The sequence below is a fragment of the Falco biarmicus genome, chromosome 14, assembly GCF_023638135.1.
Source record: "Falco biarmicus isolate bFalBia1 chromosome 14, bFalBia1.pri, whole genome shotgun sequence".
Taxonomy (NCBI): Eukaryota; Metazoa; Chordata; class Aves; order Falconiformes; family Falconidae; genus Falco; species Falco biarmicus.
In genome coordinates this window covers 13,244,849-13,263,474 of record NC_079301.1, presented here as the reverse complement: position 1 = coordinate 13,263,474, position 18,626 = coordinate 13,244,849, and positions in this window count along the sequence as shown.

Genomic DNA, 18,626 nt, shown 5'->3' with positions numbered 1-18,626 from the left:
TCCTTTTCCAGTATTAATTTCTAATTTATACTATATTTTAAACAGAAAGTCCATGCTGACTGCAAAAAAGGATCAGATTCCGCTGTTGCTGCCCTCCTCTGTAATTCATGAGACATCTGGAATATCAGAGAAAATCAGACATATCTGGAATATTTATTTCTTTTCAATATCTGGCCAACATTTTCCTGAAAAAGAGAAGTTTCTTGGAGGAGAAAGCCCATTGCTTCATGAAGACATATAACTACTACAAACAAGAACACCTCAGGATTATGAAGCAACAAGATACTGGTTGATCTTCTGTTTGCAATGAAACACATTTGCAGATATTTGATATGCAACTATGGTTTTTATACTCTATAGAACAGGAAAGAAACAGCCTTAAGAGAGACAAATGGCAGCCAGCTGCACTTGCACGCAGCCTGCTGAAGCTCCTACTAATGCATTTACATTTCATACAAAATACCAAGGTAGTGTTGCTAACACCAATGCCTTTATCAAAACTTTTGCTGTGTTCGTCTCCTTTTTCCTCATGGCCTCTAGGGGCATTTGCAGACACATTATTAGATAACTCAGCTTTCATTTCTTTAAAATAAAATCAAGTTGAAGAGGCATGAGTTTCTGGTCTTTGTTACAATGGAAAAAAGCTTGAAAATATAGAAATGTAATGTGAAAGCTCTGTGAATTTCTTAAAATCTCAGGATTACACTGACAAATCAAGATTTCTTTTTCTTCTGGATAACCCTCAGAAGATTTTTTTAACTCTTTAAAAATTTCTCTATACTGCTACACAGTTAAAAAAGTATTAATGGAGTTCACAATATTAATGTCGTTGAATAGGAGTTTTCCTAGCAGTAAGTTACAATCATTTAATGCATTAAAGATGGAAGATATTGCAAAAGACCACTTAAATTCCTGGGGTTTTATATAATTCCATTCAGAAGTAAGCATATATCATTCAAAAAGATATGCTAAGAAGAATGATGGCCTATGTAGACCAGACAAGACTAAAAAATGTACTCTGGCTGAAGGAGACCAAAAGTACACTAGCTGCTTTCATCTAAAACTCTTTAGCTGAGTTCAGGATTTATAATCTAAAAAGCAACTTGTAGAAGGTGAAAGAGCCAAATGTATTCCCTCTCCTAGTTAATCAAATATAGATTCTGTCAGTACTATAGAGCCATAAAATAGTTTCTATGCACACACCCACTTTCTGAATCAGCCTAGAATTTAATAAGCCAGTAATTAGAGGCCAAACTGAGTGATCTTTCATTTCCTCCTATTAGTACTGTTTGCTTCCTTTTAGCAATGTTGTTCATTATCTTCTGAATATCAAGTGGGTTTTATTTTTGTTTTTTAATTCTCTCAGATAAATTACATGTGTCTGATCCACTTAGATAATTCAGAGCTAAGATTTTTCTAATGTTGACCTTTGCAAAGGTCTCTTTGCCATCTGTTTTTATATTTAATTAGCATTTTTTCCTTCTTCCAGAAATCTCTTAAAGAATGAAATAAATTGCTATAATTATCACTATCAATTTGCCCTTATTTGATCTCCTGACCGTAGCATCACATGCTGATGATTACACAATATTTCCACTGCGGATCAGTCATTAGACATCATACTTTTTGTAAGTATTAATCTTGATAAGAATATAGGAGATAGATTTCTCCCTCTTCCCAAGTAAACCCTTAATCCACAACCAAAGAACCATTTTATTAGTATTCTTTCTCTGTTTCATGTTCTTATGGTTGTTTCCACACAGCTTTTGGGCAATCTTATATTTGTTAATCAGAACAATTTAGAAGTATTTAGATATTGATATAAGTAGCTCCACTGCTGGCAACACACGATTTCTGTCAGCTAAATATGATTTAAAGTAATACGAACACAGACTTAATATCAGAGATTAGACTGGGCATTTCAATCTTCAGAAGCTGACCAGCAAAATGGGAATCTGCTCCTGGGAGCCATGTCCCACTTTAAGGCAATTCTCTGCACAGCAGTCTAAGCATAATATATTAATTCGAAACAAAGAACCCTGGGCCTAAAGTGTATTCATCTTAATAGTTCATACCATCTTTTCATGTGTTTCCGGCAATGGGGTTTTTTTGTTGTTGTTTTTCTTCCTGTTTAGACAGGCTCATTTCAGGGCAACATCATCCATACCTGGTTTTCCAGGGTATCACTTAGGTATGCTTTAAATTGGGGCAATATATAACTGGAGCAGAATTGTCTGCCATAATAGAAAGCACTCCTCCATAATAGGAATAAAGTGACCAGAATGGAGGAAAGACCAAAAGAAGGAGCTTATACATCTCCATGCATTCAGCAGACAGGACTCACTGGCAGGGAGCTGCCATCATGCATGCCAGCAGCTGCAGGATGGTGCTTCTGTTCCATACTGTCTGAGCTGCCTGTAAAAGCTGGATCTCACTCCTTCCAGTATTTTTACAGAAGTCTCAGCATTAAGCCTGATTATTAGCTTATCGTTCAGTAAAGGGGTGAATTTAATCTTTCTAGCACATAGCTTTGGAAAAATATTTTATTCTTTTTTAAAAGCATTTAATTTGCTTCCTAAATTTTTCACAAGATCATGCATACAGAATTAATATTGTACTGATTAACTAGGCACATGAATTCCTACCTCTCGAAAAAAGATTTCAAAACCTTGTATTAAATATTTCTATCCCATAAATTGAGATCCTCTGTATTTTAATTTCCAATGGATGCCTTTGGTCTCCATGGAAACTGCTCCAAGGAGGTTTGAAATGTTACATATTATTTAATATATCTTACATTCACATAAATGTTGCCAGAAGATCTGTCATATCTGTTCAAGTGTAAAGTACCAAGGGAGTTAAGCAAAGGAACACATTAAATTGAAACTCATTGTAGCCCATCACTGTTGACACCACTGGCCTTGAAAGATTTTCAATGAGACTCCTGAGAACTATCCTGAAAAATCAATATTTTCAGCAGAAAATGCACCAAACTCATCGATAATCACCATATTATTTAATCTATGCAATTGAATTCTGAACAGATTTTAAACAATTAAAGCTTCACTTCTCAGTCAAACTTAAAAAGTAATAAAGTTTACTGGGATTAATGTGGTGATCCTTTGACATCTAACAGAAGTTGTACAGTTAAAATCTGTAAAGATACTTTGGTGATCAAGGAAATAGATACATGACAGTTTGCTGATACTCTTTAAGTTTTCACAACGCAAATAACTCATAACCAAATCACTGTTTAAAGAAAAAAGAACATTATACAACTATATTTACAGTTATACTAAACAGAATAATGAAACTGTTCAAAACAGTGCACCAAGATTATTCCTGGATTTAAAACTACTTCTACCGAAATATTCTTATATTATGGTACAAATTGGTACATGAGCCTCAGGTTCTTTGGCAAAAGATAAGCATCTCATAATAAGAAGTAGATGCTTGAATACATGCAACTGAATTGTTTGTGGATGGTACTGCCTTTTGAATAGTTTCCAATTTCTGTCCTTTATGGGAAATTACCCTGCACATGTGTGCATCAAGTACAGGGACTTGTAATACCATCAGTGACCCCTGGCCACTGATCGACTTACCATGTGAACTTTTCACAAAACTTTCCTGGGCCTCTGTCAGTGCTGAAGTTTAAAAATGTGCAGATTAAGGGGACTGTAATTGAAAAACCCATTGCTTTTCTCAGTTGAACTACATTCAGGTCAAGCAAATTGCCAGGAAAAGAAAACACCCTGCTGTCAATGAGAGAAACTTTAAAACAGGTCCTGTCAAACCCTTTATTAAAAGACTGAAGAAATACAGAAGATCTTACTGTCACTGTAACACACAGAATGGCTGCAAATCGATCTTCTTTTCAAGAAAATGAGAAATAACAAGAGTTCTGCCTGCCTCATTTTTAAATATTAACAAAAAAAGTTAGAAGATTGCACTACTGCATTTCAAGATCTCTGAGAATATTTCTTTCCAAAGAACCAGAGGTGATAGACTACAACTGAAATTTAAGAGAGGTGTGTGTTTTTGGGTGTGTGCGTATGAAAATATCTCAAACCAAAGAGTAATTTAAATAAATGCATAGTCAGGGAAATGCCTACATAGAAGTGAGACTGCAGCATACACAAGTTCAACTGCAGCTAGCACAAAACACAATAGCAGTGAAGACACGGTACTCTGATCTGTAGATATTCACTGAAGACCCTTGTCAGGTAATTGTGCTGCAGCTGTCTCTTCTTTCTTTCTGCTACATAGGCCTGCGGTTTAGCAATGAAAACTCTGCCTGCAACCTCATTGGCAATGAGGGCCTTCATTCTCCATGGCTTTATAATCCTGACTCTCAAATAGAGGTGCAGTTCTCTATCAAGATATCTGGCATACTGCATCTGACACTGTGGCCCACCTTTTCTCAAGCTGTGAAGACTTGTTGCTGGAAAGGCTGTGGCCCAAAGCAACTTGTCAAGGACACTTGACTCCTCTGTCTCTAAACCAACGTAGTAAGTGTATTCCTGGTGTTTGCAGGGAAAGAGGACTGTGAGGCAGGAGAATGTTCCAAACAGGGAACAGTTATCCAGATGAAGCGCCTCTTAAAGGAGACAGGCTCATTTCATGTAACTTTGCTTAGAGCATGGGGACTAGAAATATTTCTCATATTTGGTTTTAACACCTAGGAAGCATTTCCCTCCCTCCTTTATGCCTATTACTAGTGTTACAGTGAGAACAGACTACCTAATGTGCATGGTAATTATAGCATGCAATATAACAGCAGTATTACCCACTAAAGACTTGACATACCTGTGGGATTGATTCTTTGCTTTGTATTGTGCTTAGAATAATAATAATAAAAGGTTCAGCATAAAGGATTTCTCTGGGATTAATGACTGACTGGGTTAATGGCCTGCAACTCAGTTGCTATTGCTTAATAATGATGCTTTACATTCATGTAGTTCCTTTCTTTGAAGGATCTTAAATTTTAAGTATCAGTTTTCATTCAGTGCATTTATATTCTGAGTATCCCAAAGTGGTAGTGAAAAGATGTGGGCAAGGGCAATAGCTATTATCTGCTTAGCAATAGTGCAGAGGTTTGAAAATTAGTCTAGTAGCACTGATAAGAGCGCTACTCTCTACAAAGGAAATACTGCAATGGATTAGCGAAACAACATATTTATTTTAACAGCCCATTCAGAAGGAAGGAAAAGTAAACACTAGTTCAAGCACAGCAGACCTCTGAAAGACAGGCATTTTTGGTATTGCACTGCCATTCCCAAAACCTTCTGATAAATTTCCATATAAAATTATGGTTGTTTTAAGCAAGCTATGGCAGGAGTGAGCAGATCCTCAGCTACTAGACTGTTGTCATCTTTGGCTGGGTGGTAGATATACTGAAACTCAAGATATCCTGAAACTCAAGATAAAGGGTTTGGCAAGGCCAGTGAGAAGTCATCTAGTTCTGTCCCTGTTACATCTATTGTTTGCAGTAATAAATGCTTTACCATTACCAGCAAGGATCAAATATTAATTGGCCCACATTTTATTTCACCTGTAGAATTAGAGGTACTATGTCAAAGTTGATATATTCCAGAACAGCGTGTTAAGTTCACAGTGAAAACTTTGCTGTGTGGTTCATTGCCAACTGTCTTAGAGGTGAACTGTGAAATGTGGGAACTCAACCTTATCATGAGGAAACAATCATTTAGCAATCATGTTGACTCACAGCAGGGAAAAGGTTCACGTACGAAGTGTTGTAAAGAAACTGTATTACATTCTTTGCAGAAATGATAGATTTTCTCAGTTCTTGAAAGTCTGGACATGAGTCCCTGCCATTTGATATCATATAAGTTGAATTATAATTCTACTTTCCCATTGTAATCTCCCATTCAGAAATTAAATAAAACAGAAGGCTGAAGTGAAAAGGGGTTTGAGATTGCAGAAGAAATCTGAAGTTTCTTATGAGTAATGGACTGTTAGACCATGAATCTCAGATAAAAGGGGAAATAAAGGTAAAATTCATTAGAACATAATGCATCAACATGTAATTTTGTGCTGAATAAGTGTGTACATAGTTGCTGGCAACTCAAGTTTTCATGAGTGGGTTTGTGAAACCTCACTGTGTTTAAGCCTGCCTAGTCTAATGAGTGATTTAAAAACAGAAGCCACCCAAAACCCTAGAAAAAACCCCCATTCATTCATTCATTCATTCATTCATTCATTCCCTTGGTCAATATTCACAACATGTGATTCATAAATCAGCTAGAAGTTCTAGAGATGTTTTGTGGATTTCTGGCATTTGAACTCATGGAGAAAAATGCTAGCCACTGTAGGTCATAGTTGCCTGAGTGATATCAAGAACTTCATACTGTCACTGGTTTTGTAACTTCGTGGACAGTAACAGGATTGTCTAAGGAAATGAGAGTCTGGCCTCTAGCTCCCCTCCTTATACCCTGATCCTCAGGCACATTCGCCTTTCATCTTGTCATATTCACTTAGCCATTTTCTTCATTCCTCTTCCCTGAACTCCTCCCAGACCTAGATACAATTCCTAATTGTGTTTCCCTACTCCAACATACCTTGATCCAGTTAGCTGCAGTTCATCAACCTGAGTCTCTTCCATCAGTCAGTCCCAAACATATTTTACATGTGAACCACTGGGTGATGATCTGCAAGAAACTTCCTATCACATAAAACTGTACGTTTTTTAAAATAATATCTTGGGCAAATATAGGTAACAACAGTTTTTAACATGCTGCTCTGAAACACAGTGGGCAATTGAAATTAGCTGCTAAAGATAATTCACCACAGTTTTTATTTTATTTGAAAAAAGCAAAACCATATGTTTTGCCTGATCTGACTGGCAACACAACATTAAGAAAGTATCTTGAGGCAGTCACAGCCTCAGACTGTTACATATTGGTAGTCATGTTTGACTACAAAGGGTTAATTAAAAGTGTCAGAACCCTAAACAAAAACTATGTCCATAATCAATATACAGGTATCTGTTGCTTCTCCAGTGATAGCAGCATAACTCATATTAAAAACAGTCATTTCACAGAAGAAAAAATTGCCTTTCTATTAGTTATAAAGGCTTTGAGTACGTATCAAGATTCATTAAAAAAGAAAAAAAGCTTGTTTTCAAAGCTGATTTTTCAATGAGAACAATACAGAACGAGCTAATTCCCTCAAACAAACAGAAGTTTGTGGTATATCATCAATTCCAGACTTTGGAATTGGGAATTTCTTCCCAATTTCACAATTCATTTATAAGGAAATACATTTGTATAAATTACAACAGTGTTACTTCTTCTGGACTGCTGTGATATATGACTTGTAGTTTTATGTCCATAAATTGGCAATAGAGAAAAACACATCTGAACACAAAAGACACATAATCTAAGAGATACATTCTTAGTTAAGAACACCTAGACTGAAAGACAGTGGAGTGGCACAGTCATAATATGGCACTGAATGGGGTCAAGATAACCCTCATTATACATCAGTACTAGATGCTCAGTTAGGTCAGTTATCTCAGTTAGCTCTGGACTAATATAGTAGTTATTCTTGTTTTGATTACATCCAACATCTTGTTTATCTAATATTCAATGGCATTCCAACTAAACCAGAAATATCAGATTAAGTACTTCATAAAATGCTTCTTGGAAATTTAAGTGCATCATATCCAACTGTACTTACTTATTCTATAATGGCAGTAATATCTCTGAAGAATTTCAGCAGTTTCGTTAGGCACAACCTCCCCTGTTTTCACTCAGTGAAACTGTGCTTATCAGTAGAGGAGTACAAAATAGCATCAAACTAAACAACAGCAGCCTCTCCTCTTTGCACACCAAAAGACTGAGAGAAAAGACATTTAAATGCAGTGGTAATTTAACCCATTCTTTACTAACAGCTTCATCCTTTACTAGGACTAGGAAGGGAAGGGCCTTTCAAGGTATTTTGTCTTCTCATATACATAACTTGTATTCAAATAAATCTGTGGCTATATATTAAACTGACATTTTTAATGCAGTTATATGTCCTGATGATTTTTTGTTTGTGGGGTTGTTTTTAGTGGTTTATTTTTGGTGGTTTTTTTTGTTTTCTGAGTAAAGTAGCATGCAAACATTTTAGCCAGAGTAAATAATAACAGACTATAACCCATACAGTTTTCAAACAACAATATCCTATAATTAGATTTTTTAAAAAGAAAAAAAGGAAAGAAAAAAAAAGAGAGAAACATGATGGATGTAGTTAAATCTAAAACTTTTCTTAGTGGTTTGAGAGCCTATACTGTCAGATCTCTGCCCTCTGAATTTAGTTAGACAACAAAAATTTTGTGTATTTCCATCACCATATGAATCAGTAATTGTCACAATTCTACCTAGGGTCCAGTTCTCTACAGAGCTGATAATTTCTTATAGAACTGTTTGTGTGAAATGTATCAGAGAGAAAAAACATTTTGAATTGTATCTTATTCTTTTTTTTTTTTCCTTCTATATAATGAAATCAACATCAGTCAGGTTAATAGCATTAGATGTACAATTAAGGTTTTTTTAGTTAAATAGTTATCACAATGCATACCCTTAAATCACATTGCAAGTGATGTCGAGGAGTGTCTACTTTCTTTTCTAGAACAGAAACTCTTTAGGAGAAGGCGATTGTGGACATGAACATAGTAGGACAGAATTTTCTCAACAGAGAAAAGATTTGTATTACCAGGTAGTGTATTATAAAAAAAAAAAAAAAAAAAAGCCTCTTGAAAGAAGTAACATTCTTTCCAATTAATGCTTGTCAGCTGCCAATGTAAAATGCAAGTTTAGAGCATCTGAAGATGGGAAGCTTAAGTGCAGGTGTCCATTTTGCTTATCTAATTATACAAGCAAAAATAGATTCAGAGAGGAAAGAATTAATCATCCCTTCATGTGTTCACTGTACTTCAGTGTTTTCTAATACCTCTCTCCCACTCACTTCCTTAAAACAACCAATTGCATTTAGAATTGCATAGCTATTCAGCAAAAGTATATATTCTTTTTGATGTACCAGAGAAAATATAGTTCCCTTTATGACAAGTTAGTGTCTATAGGTTGAAACTCTTCCCCAATTATTATTATTATTATTATTATTTATTTTAATTGCACAAATAATTGTTTAATAATGCACAAGGTCTCTAACTGTTTGTTTGTACCTCTACATTACCTTTCTTCCCAGTTTATTCAAGTCTGTACTGTTCCATAGTAAAAATCTACTTCGTTGCAAATACTTACGAAGAAGAAATCTTGGCACAAGATCAAATAAGGTGTTGTAGCAGATGAAAAAACTGGTTTTGATTATTGCCCAGATGTTTCCACTTTCTCTTTATACTTCATTATACTATATATTACATCAATATTATTTTCACATGAACCAGCATACTGCATATCTATAATACAGGTACATTGTCAACCTCTACCACTCAAATTTTCTGAAAATACTTTGGCACAAAAAACTTCAAATCTAAAAAGACAGAAAAATTTCTAGTGACTTCAGTGGACTTTTTAGCAAGGCCAAAGTTACCCATTTTCTCTCCACATTTTTCAGGTTAAGAAAACATCTGGAGATGCAGTATTGCTTGTACAACAAATTTGTATCTTCATATCTCCCCAATATCAGATTAGGAGAGAGATCAGGAGAAAGAATTATTTTTGCATGAAGAACAACATCAATAGAGATGAATATTCTTATAAGAACATTTTGTTTTCTTTTTTTATAAAAAAATTATTTTAAGGAATGTGCTTCAGAACGTGTGTTCTTCTCAATAAGAAGTTGCTCAATCTGTAGAAATTATAACAAGAAAACACGAAACAGGCTTTGCTATTCAAAAGGCTGAAGAAAGGTTTCATATCTACTTTATTTGAAGTATCTAGTATTTCTGTTATATTCAATGAAAGATCTTTGTGTTGCATAGTACAAAACCTGCAGTAGCTGAGTAGAGAGGGGCTGGTTTAGGCTGTACAAGTGAAGCACAAAACCACTGGCAACTTGAAATTTTCTTGCAGATGTGAGCCTGCCATACAGGGAGATACAATAGCAGCCTAGGCTCTCTGGGACTGTGGCATCAAATCCTGCAACAAGTAGATGAGCACTGATGCTCCATTCCATTCCTAGTTCTGTTTCTATTTGCAAGTGTGCCAGTACACAGCTGGTATTTCTCCTTTTCCCACTCTATCACATTTATCAAATGCAGATAACATTAATACATGAAGGCATTAAATACCATTCCCTGAATTCCATGAGAAGAATTTTCTAATCTCTTCTATGTTGAATGTTTCAGAAATATTTTGACAGGGAAAACCCTTCACTTTCCAAAAAGTACTCAAACTGCCTTTAAAGTGTACTTTTGAAGGTAATATTAACTCCTGAGTGTATCCAGTAAAGTACGCTTTTTATATATGGGAAGATAACAAAGTTAAATAATAATCAATTGTAGAAATCTTCTGGCAAGTTCTGATTTCAAAATGTAATTCTCCGAGCCTAGGCTCTGTAACTCACTATATATCATCATAGATCCCATCCTTATTGACTGAACTGGGAGGCCTGCAGGGCTTGTTAAACTCTATAAAATCTATTTAAAGAGTTTCAGCTTTGGTATTTGATAGAAGCAAGCTGACATCAGCTAATCCAAAGTACTTTATTTATGAAAATAAATATTCACTTTGGTTCTAGAATTTGGTTAAGACAGGAACTTTAATTTTTATAAAAAATATTTTTGGCCACATGATAAAATGCAACATATCAACATATTTTCAGCATCTGTTTTCCTTGTAAAAGTTTACTCTATAATGTAGTCACTTCAGTGGCATAACTTTGTGAGTGGATAATCTTTAGTCTTGCCAAACATTTCTACTGTGTCGCCTCCCAAATGGTTCACACTATAGAAGAACAGCTGCACTACCTTTCTAAGAGTGTTTAGTAACAGATGCATCACATTTTCCATGTAATTATCAGTACTACATAGAGTAAAATGGGTTTATATTTTTGGGCCCTGGTTCAACACTTAAATACAACATGCAAGAAGTCTAACAGAGGGGTGATAAGTACATGCCTAGATACTGCTGAATAAATACTGTCTCCCAAATATGTGTGGGTTTGTTTTTTTTTTTCTTGTAGATATTTATTTATGCAAAATATTTCAGAGTTCAGTGTAGCTTCAGATGTCATACTTTTTATTGATTCCAGAATGTATAGGCAGGCATAAATGAGATCTAAATAATCCAGTCATTAGTCTCAAATCAAAAAGACCCTTCTGTAACCATTAAAAATATGCAAATTTCAAAAGGTCTACCAAGGGTTCCCTGGTAAAGAGATTTCATATTACAAAAACCTCCTGCTTGTGCTCAGCCTGTTAAATCCAGGGATTTTACTTACTCTAAAGAATCAGGGTCAGAATGAAGCTAAAACATAACTGCAGGAAAGTACCTCCCTTTCTCTATTATAAACCATTGCCATTAACCATCATAAGCTAGATCAGGGGTCGTCAAACTTTTTAAACAGGGGGCCGGTGCATGGATGAAGTGGCAGGAATTCAACTGCGGCTGCTTGGTTTCCCAACCCCCCGGGGGGGGCGGGGGGGGTCTGTAAATACCGGGGGCCGGATTGAGAACCCTGGGGGCCATATCCGGCCCGTGGGCTGTAGCTTGAGGACCCCTGAGCTAGATCATCTGCTTTTAAATTTTTCTAACCAAGACTTTGCCCCATATTTATTTGTTAGAGGACCGTTAGGTAGTTTTTATCTGTTTTGTGTTCTCCCTCCCTGCTTTAAAGTTAAGGTTACAGATGTAAAATATTTAACAGAATTAAGGATTTGGAAGAGAAGACCTGTCATTATTTTGCTTCTGGAAAACATTTGGTTGAAAGGGTAATCTGAAGATAGGGGTGATAGGCAGTTCATTGGATTTTCTGCTATGAAATTTGTAGAGAATACCTTTAGTTATTACTGATTGACAAATGAGATGTTGTATATTGGAAGGCAAAGGCTGTATCACAAGCTACCATTTATGTCAGAACAGTGACAGAGTATTTTAATTAAATGTATAAAGAGTTGTTTGATAAGAGGGGGAAGGAACTCTAACACTGCAAGTACATACAAAGCTATCTAGACATTTTAGCCATGTTGCCTCAGATATACCCTTTTATTGTGCTATGTTAGTAGCACAAAGGTTGCAGGGCTAAGAATTAACTTTTTGATCTGACAGCACTGTATTACTGAGAGATTCAAGAGACTCAGTGCAGTGCCTTTTCTCTCCTGTGAACCTATGCAAAGGACAAAACCACAGTCACTTTTCGTATGGTCAGTAAAGCACTGCAAAATGCCACATCAATCTTCCCTTGTCAGACTGATCTTACTGAGGATGCAAGTGTTTGTTTGCTTTTTACACAGAATATGCCAAAAAGATAGCATGGTCCCTCGTAAGCATCATATCACACAGACATTTACAAGCAAACTTTCTTCCAGACAAGCAGTATTCTCTGATGATGCTACCAGTTACCATTTGTGGATATGGATTCAATTGTTGGTACAGCAACTGGTCTCTGAGGAGAAGGTAGATTAGAAGTTAGGGATTTGCCTTCAGACTTCATTCTTCATGCTGTTGTTGGCTTCTTGTGCATCTTTGGACAAGAAGCTTTTGAGCCTTTGACTCAAGGATTTTGGCATAACATTCATGTAGGGACTAATATCCTTCATCTCTCTTGGAAGATATGTGCTTCCATTAAATTGTGTCATCATGGTTTTCCTTTTGGCCCTGATGTAGTAACATGTCATTTTACAGAACTGTAAGTATATCAGGAAAAAACCCCAAACTACCAACTTTAAGAGATAGTAATCCATTGCAGAAATCTTATCCAACGATTAAATGCTAGGAACTACTGAGGACCAAAGACTGACTAACGCCCATTAAGAGATACTTACTGAAAAGTTGTATTATTAACTAAAGGTAGTTCTAACAAAAATACTAATTCTTCATTAACAGCAGCAAGCAATCACTTCTGTTTAATTGTATTATTTTGAGCTCAGTGTTTTGCAAACCGTTTTCACTTTCTGCTCTTTTAAAGCTACCAGACTTGCAAAAAAGAACTAAATGCATGATGTGATGTCACATACAGAAAGAACAAAACAGAATAAATACAGAAGAACAAAAAAACCCTACCGAGCATGAATTCTAATGGCCACATTTGCAAATGCATAGATGACAGAAATATAGGCAACTAATAAAGACTTTCCTTTTGCTGGAGAAGGGAAATAAGTTAAATGGGCTTACACAGTTTCACCACTGTTCTTAAGAAAGCAAGAAATATTTTCTATAATGTGGGAAAAAAACATATCCCATAACTAGATGGACATTCCTACTAGGATTCTTCTGGTTAATTTATCCAGCCTTTGGAAACCAGGAATCATGAATACTGGATTCCTGGACAGAAGAGGTGCAGCAGCCTTTTGTGCAACATCCAGGAAGTGTTTGCCTGCAGGTAGAGTTAATCACAAAGCAGTCTTACTGCAATCAAATTCTGAATTTGCAAATGAAATTGGAGAAGATGGAGGGAATGCATGAAAGAATGTATTCCCCTTTACCACTGCCCAAACTCATGCTGTTTACACCATGTTTACAAGAAAAAAATATACCAGTTATATTCTGGCAACAAAAGACAGAAGATTTCAGACGACAGTACTACTAAAGGACCCCAGCAGTCATTGTTCACTCTAGTCTGTCAGGAATATGGCTGAACCTAAACAGAAAAAGCTTGAAGTACTGCAAGGACAAATAATGATTTTTTTTTTTTCTTTACTTTCTCTCTGCTACTCTTTATTTCTTTACACCACCTCTTATCTCCATCCCCCCTTATGTGTCTGAGATCAAAAAACGAAGGCAATAATTTCTGGCCAATAGATGATGTTTAAGCATGAAAGTAAATTGACCCCACAGCCTAAGGAAAACTATTTTCCTGGAAGGTGTGAAAGCCAACAAAGCACATGCTGACTCAGAGAGCTACCTTGGACAACAGGGAACGGAGTCACAACAAACAGTAGCAGATTTTGTCTTCACTCACTGATCAGGAATAGCTAAAGTGAAATTATTGTTAGGGAAGAGGAATGACAAAAGCATCATAGGACTAAAAGTAATAACTTCAGGTATCTGGGAAACTGATCAATGTTCCTGATCCAGCCCCCTTCACAGCACCAGCAGAAATAATGTCAGATGTAAAGATATTTTTAGGAACAGTAGAATGAGAATATATACAGGGAAGAATGACTGATGTTTATATCAAATAGCTGTCTGAGTATGCATACAGTTCTAAAGCTGCAAAAGAGCTATTGGCAGCATGTTTTATTTTCAAATTGATTTTCAAGACAGACACTAAAGCTTGTTTTCTTTCTCCTCTCCTTCTTCCAGAAGGAAAGCCTAAGTAAAATGTAATTTAGCATGCTGGAGTTCTGGACACTTGTAAATGTAATTATTTGGGAAGAAGGTGTTGAATGTTTGGAGGTTTGGAGTCTGAACAGAAGCCAGGAAAGGAAATAAGAAATGCCAGAAAAAGCAGCATAGCAAATAGACAGAAATCCTATTAAAAACTTAAACCTGAAGAGAAAAGCATGAGAAATACACAACTGGAACAGACTAGAAAAATAGTTTCTTGCATGTATTTCCCACAACTAAAACTCCAGTAGATTTAATAGGTTTTGGATCAGGCTTCCAAGAATGGAAATATGAATGACAAATCAAATAAGAAAGTATTGGAAAACAATTATCTAATAAGGAAGAAATAAACTCTCAATTTAATAAATGTTAATATTTAGGGACACAATTTATTGTTTAAAAAGGAATAATTAATTCAGCTTAAACTCAATATGTACTGTACAATAAATTGTTGTAGAGAAAGACGCATTGAAGCTTTGACTAGTCTATGAGCAAGCATACAGCAAATCCATATTTGAGTTAAATACTATTTTAACATAAACATAACTTGAACTGTGAAAAAAATTGAATTTTCAAAACTATAAACAGAATAAAAATAATCTTGAAAAGTCCTGCCCATATAGGACTGGCAAGAATTAATGTGTCAATAATTAAAACAAACAAAAAACAAAAAAACCCCACAAAAACCCAAACAACAACAACAAACAAAAACCAAATACAAAAATCCCACCCCAAAAAAAAACCTCTGAAAAAACCATGAACAAATGCAACGACCCAACCCACAAAACCCAAACCAAGCAAGCCCCCTTCATCTGTTATTTTCCCTTGAAGTATTTTCTGCCATGAAATACATCACAACAGGGACCCATGAATTGGTCATTTTACCTATCTATATCCCCATCCAAGACAAATATTCCACATACGGGAGCAATCGATATGATCTGCCTCCAAAGCTCATTATGCTTCCTTTGGTCTCTACACAGAATATTTTATCCAAGTGACCTTTTTTCTCTTTCTATTTGACATTTTGTCTCTTCTTATCTGCTCCTTGAATTTCCCTGATTTTACCAGTTTTACTCTTTGAGACTTGTAACTCCCATCACAGAAAAGAAACAATTTTCTTTTCCTCCATTTATTCTTCAGGCCAGATCATACCATCTGTCAAGGCAGTGTAAATTAGTAGTAACATGGCAAAAAAGGCTTTTGATATTTTAGTGCACTGGGACATTACAGGATTACTGATGATGACTGACTGATGATAGAAGGTAAGAATTTTTTTTCACAAGTGTCCTGCTAAAAGTTGTCTGAACACAGTATTACCAATGAGAAGGAAGATAAAAAAATACTATTTTTTCTATCACTACTGATATTAATTAAAGGCAAGAAACGTAGTTGCCCCACTAAGTTTATTCTGAGAAACATATTTGACTAAAATCTATATTTCTTAAAGAAACAGCTTATCCATTAAAAATCTACTTTTCTGATCAGCTGTCTTTGCTTTTACTATTCCTTGATTTTAGGAACTCAGATCTGTCAACTTGAGAAATAGAAAGGGGGCAGTTTCCATTCTTATTAACAGATTCACTTATAAGTGCCATAATGAGCTTGTAGCAACATTTCATATTTTTTAATTTGCTTATTGATTGGAAACTGCAAGGAAAACAAAACCGACACCATCGCTACAATATGGGAACTATCTTTCTTTGGGAAACTGTAATTGGTAAAGGTTCTGTGTTTTTAATCGATGATATTTCTTATTGCTTCAGGAAAATTTTAAAATGTATTATCATTCTCTTGCATGCAAAGCCGATAGATGCATTAGGCCACTCTTCATTGACCACTTAAAAGAACTTAAATCAGGAGGGCAAGTCAGACACTGACTTCTTAAATCCCTCATAGTCTGCTTGCTGTTGCGTGCAGACTGCCGTGGAAGCCAGAATCTGAGTGTGCTGTTCATTTGCTGTCGCAACTTTCCATGCCCATAGCAAATGAGTCCTGAGTTCAGAGGTGGTGGTGACGGGTAAGTATTATCCACCTGTAACATCAACACTTGTACCTAGCACCCCACTTCCAAGGTCATTACAAATCTGGACATTTCAAAAACATTCCAAGATTTACAGGATTTTACTAAAGCAACAAATGTGTGCATGTAAACAAAACTAATTTTGCCATAGTGAGATAGCAGAGTTTGCCCAGCAACAGTCTATATTAAGATTAAAAAAAACATTTACATGTTCTCTTAAATATCATGGCAGAAGTAGAACAATAATAGGAAACACTCCAGGAGACAAGCCTTGTATACAGCAAAAGACAATCTTAGTGCAATGTTTAACTCTGAGAAAATCATACTGTGAAATAATAATAACAACATATTTTATATTAATTTTCAGTTAAAAAATATATTCTTAGTTGTCTTTACCAGGGCACTTTAGTGCAAGAGCACATTGTAAAGAATCTTACCATGAAGACTAGCGACTTATCAGTAGAAGCCTTATCAACAGTTCAATTAAAAGAATGGGGAATGTGATTTTGCTGACTTGTAAAAGTGAGGATGTTTCAGGACTGCAGTTCTCAGGCAGAAAAAGGGGAGACCTTAGTGGAAAGCAGTCGAGTAATTTTAACCAAAAAAAGCACAGCATGGTTAATTGGATCGTAAAGCACAGGTTTTCATGATATATGGAACAAAACAAATAAAGAAACAAACTGTTGCTTTCCTGAACTCTAATTCTGCTTCTGTTTTTTCCCTGCGATTCTGGTAATAGTTTGAATATAACCTTCACACTCTCCTGTGTTAAGGATAAGTTATAGCGGGTCTGTTCCCCTCATCTGCAACACAGAATAACAGAGACAATTGCTTTCAACATTGAAACACTCCTGATTCTTAGAATAGTTAAATTATCCAATTTCATCACTAAGCACACATTTTGGGGAAAAAAAAAAATAGATTGTTGCATACAAGGATGTAATCCACTAAATTAATAGAGCATTATTCTCTATTTTGATACATAATCTCTGATGTTTCCTTCTTCATCCAAACACAATTTTTGGGAGTAAAACAAATTCTATTCTACATGGCCACTTAGAGTTTAACCGATCAGATTTATCATTAACTTGTTCTTTCTGTTCCTTAGAGAAAAACTTGGTTTAGTTCTTGTCTTCTGACAAATCTATTAAAAACTTATTTTTACTCTGAGCTGCTTTCTACTGAGACTTTATAAAAAGGGATTTATTTAATTTTTCAAATTGCAGTATATCAGAGGCTTTAAAGCTATTTGCTTTAAATTTCAAATAGAAAATTTAATCTTTGCAAAGGTGCTGAGTTCTGTAAAACTTTATGCCATTGTTTAAATTTTTGCTATGGGCTAATAATAATAATAAAAAAAAACCCCTCAGCTTTTTATTAGGATGTGTAATGGGAGACAGCATAAGAAGATTTCTGGTCAATGTGCATTAAAAGTAGTATTAGCTTCAGGTTTTTAAATCCTCTGAGCTAGTTACATTCCTATTTAAGCATCTGTTTTGACGATTTAAAATGTGGTAGTATGGGGGAAAAATAATTACATTTTGCTACTTGAACAAAAGAGGACTACATTTTATTAACTCTTACCATTTTAAATGAGACATTCAAGCTCAAAAACCCCTAAGGACAAATAAAATTATCATTAATTAATTTTATCACTCATGTATTGAATGCAATTATTATGTTTGAACTGTTTGTATGTACTTTTTTTTGTACCTGATACCACTGTACCCAAGTCTATTACAAGTCTGAGCTAAAGAGCCTGGTTCTCTAATTCAAGCCATAAGGATTTAGACTTCTAATACCTACAATTTCAGAAAAAAATCTAGTCAGCCAGTATAACTGCAAATATGTATTGAGCTTCCAGGATGGACAGACAGACTCTTGCATGCTTTACTTACCATCAGAAACTCATTCTGAGAAACAAGAATGAAGGCAGAAATGTCTAAGCCTTTGCCTTTTACTCGCTTAGATAATGACATCAGGATAATGACATCAGGGTAACATCCAACTTTATCCTTCATAAGCAGGCTGAATCCTGTTTCTGCACTTGAGGAAATATTAAAGAGCCTGTACAGGTGCAGGTTTGATTAGCATAATTGTTGCATTGGAAAGGGTCTTCAAAGGAAAGATATGACATTTGTAAGAAA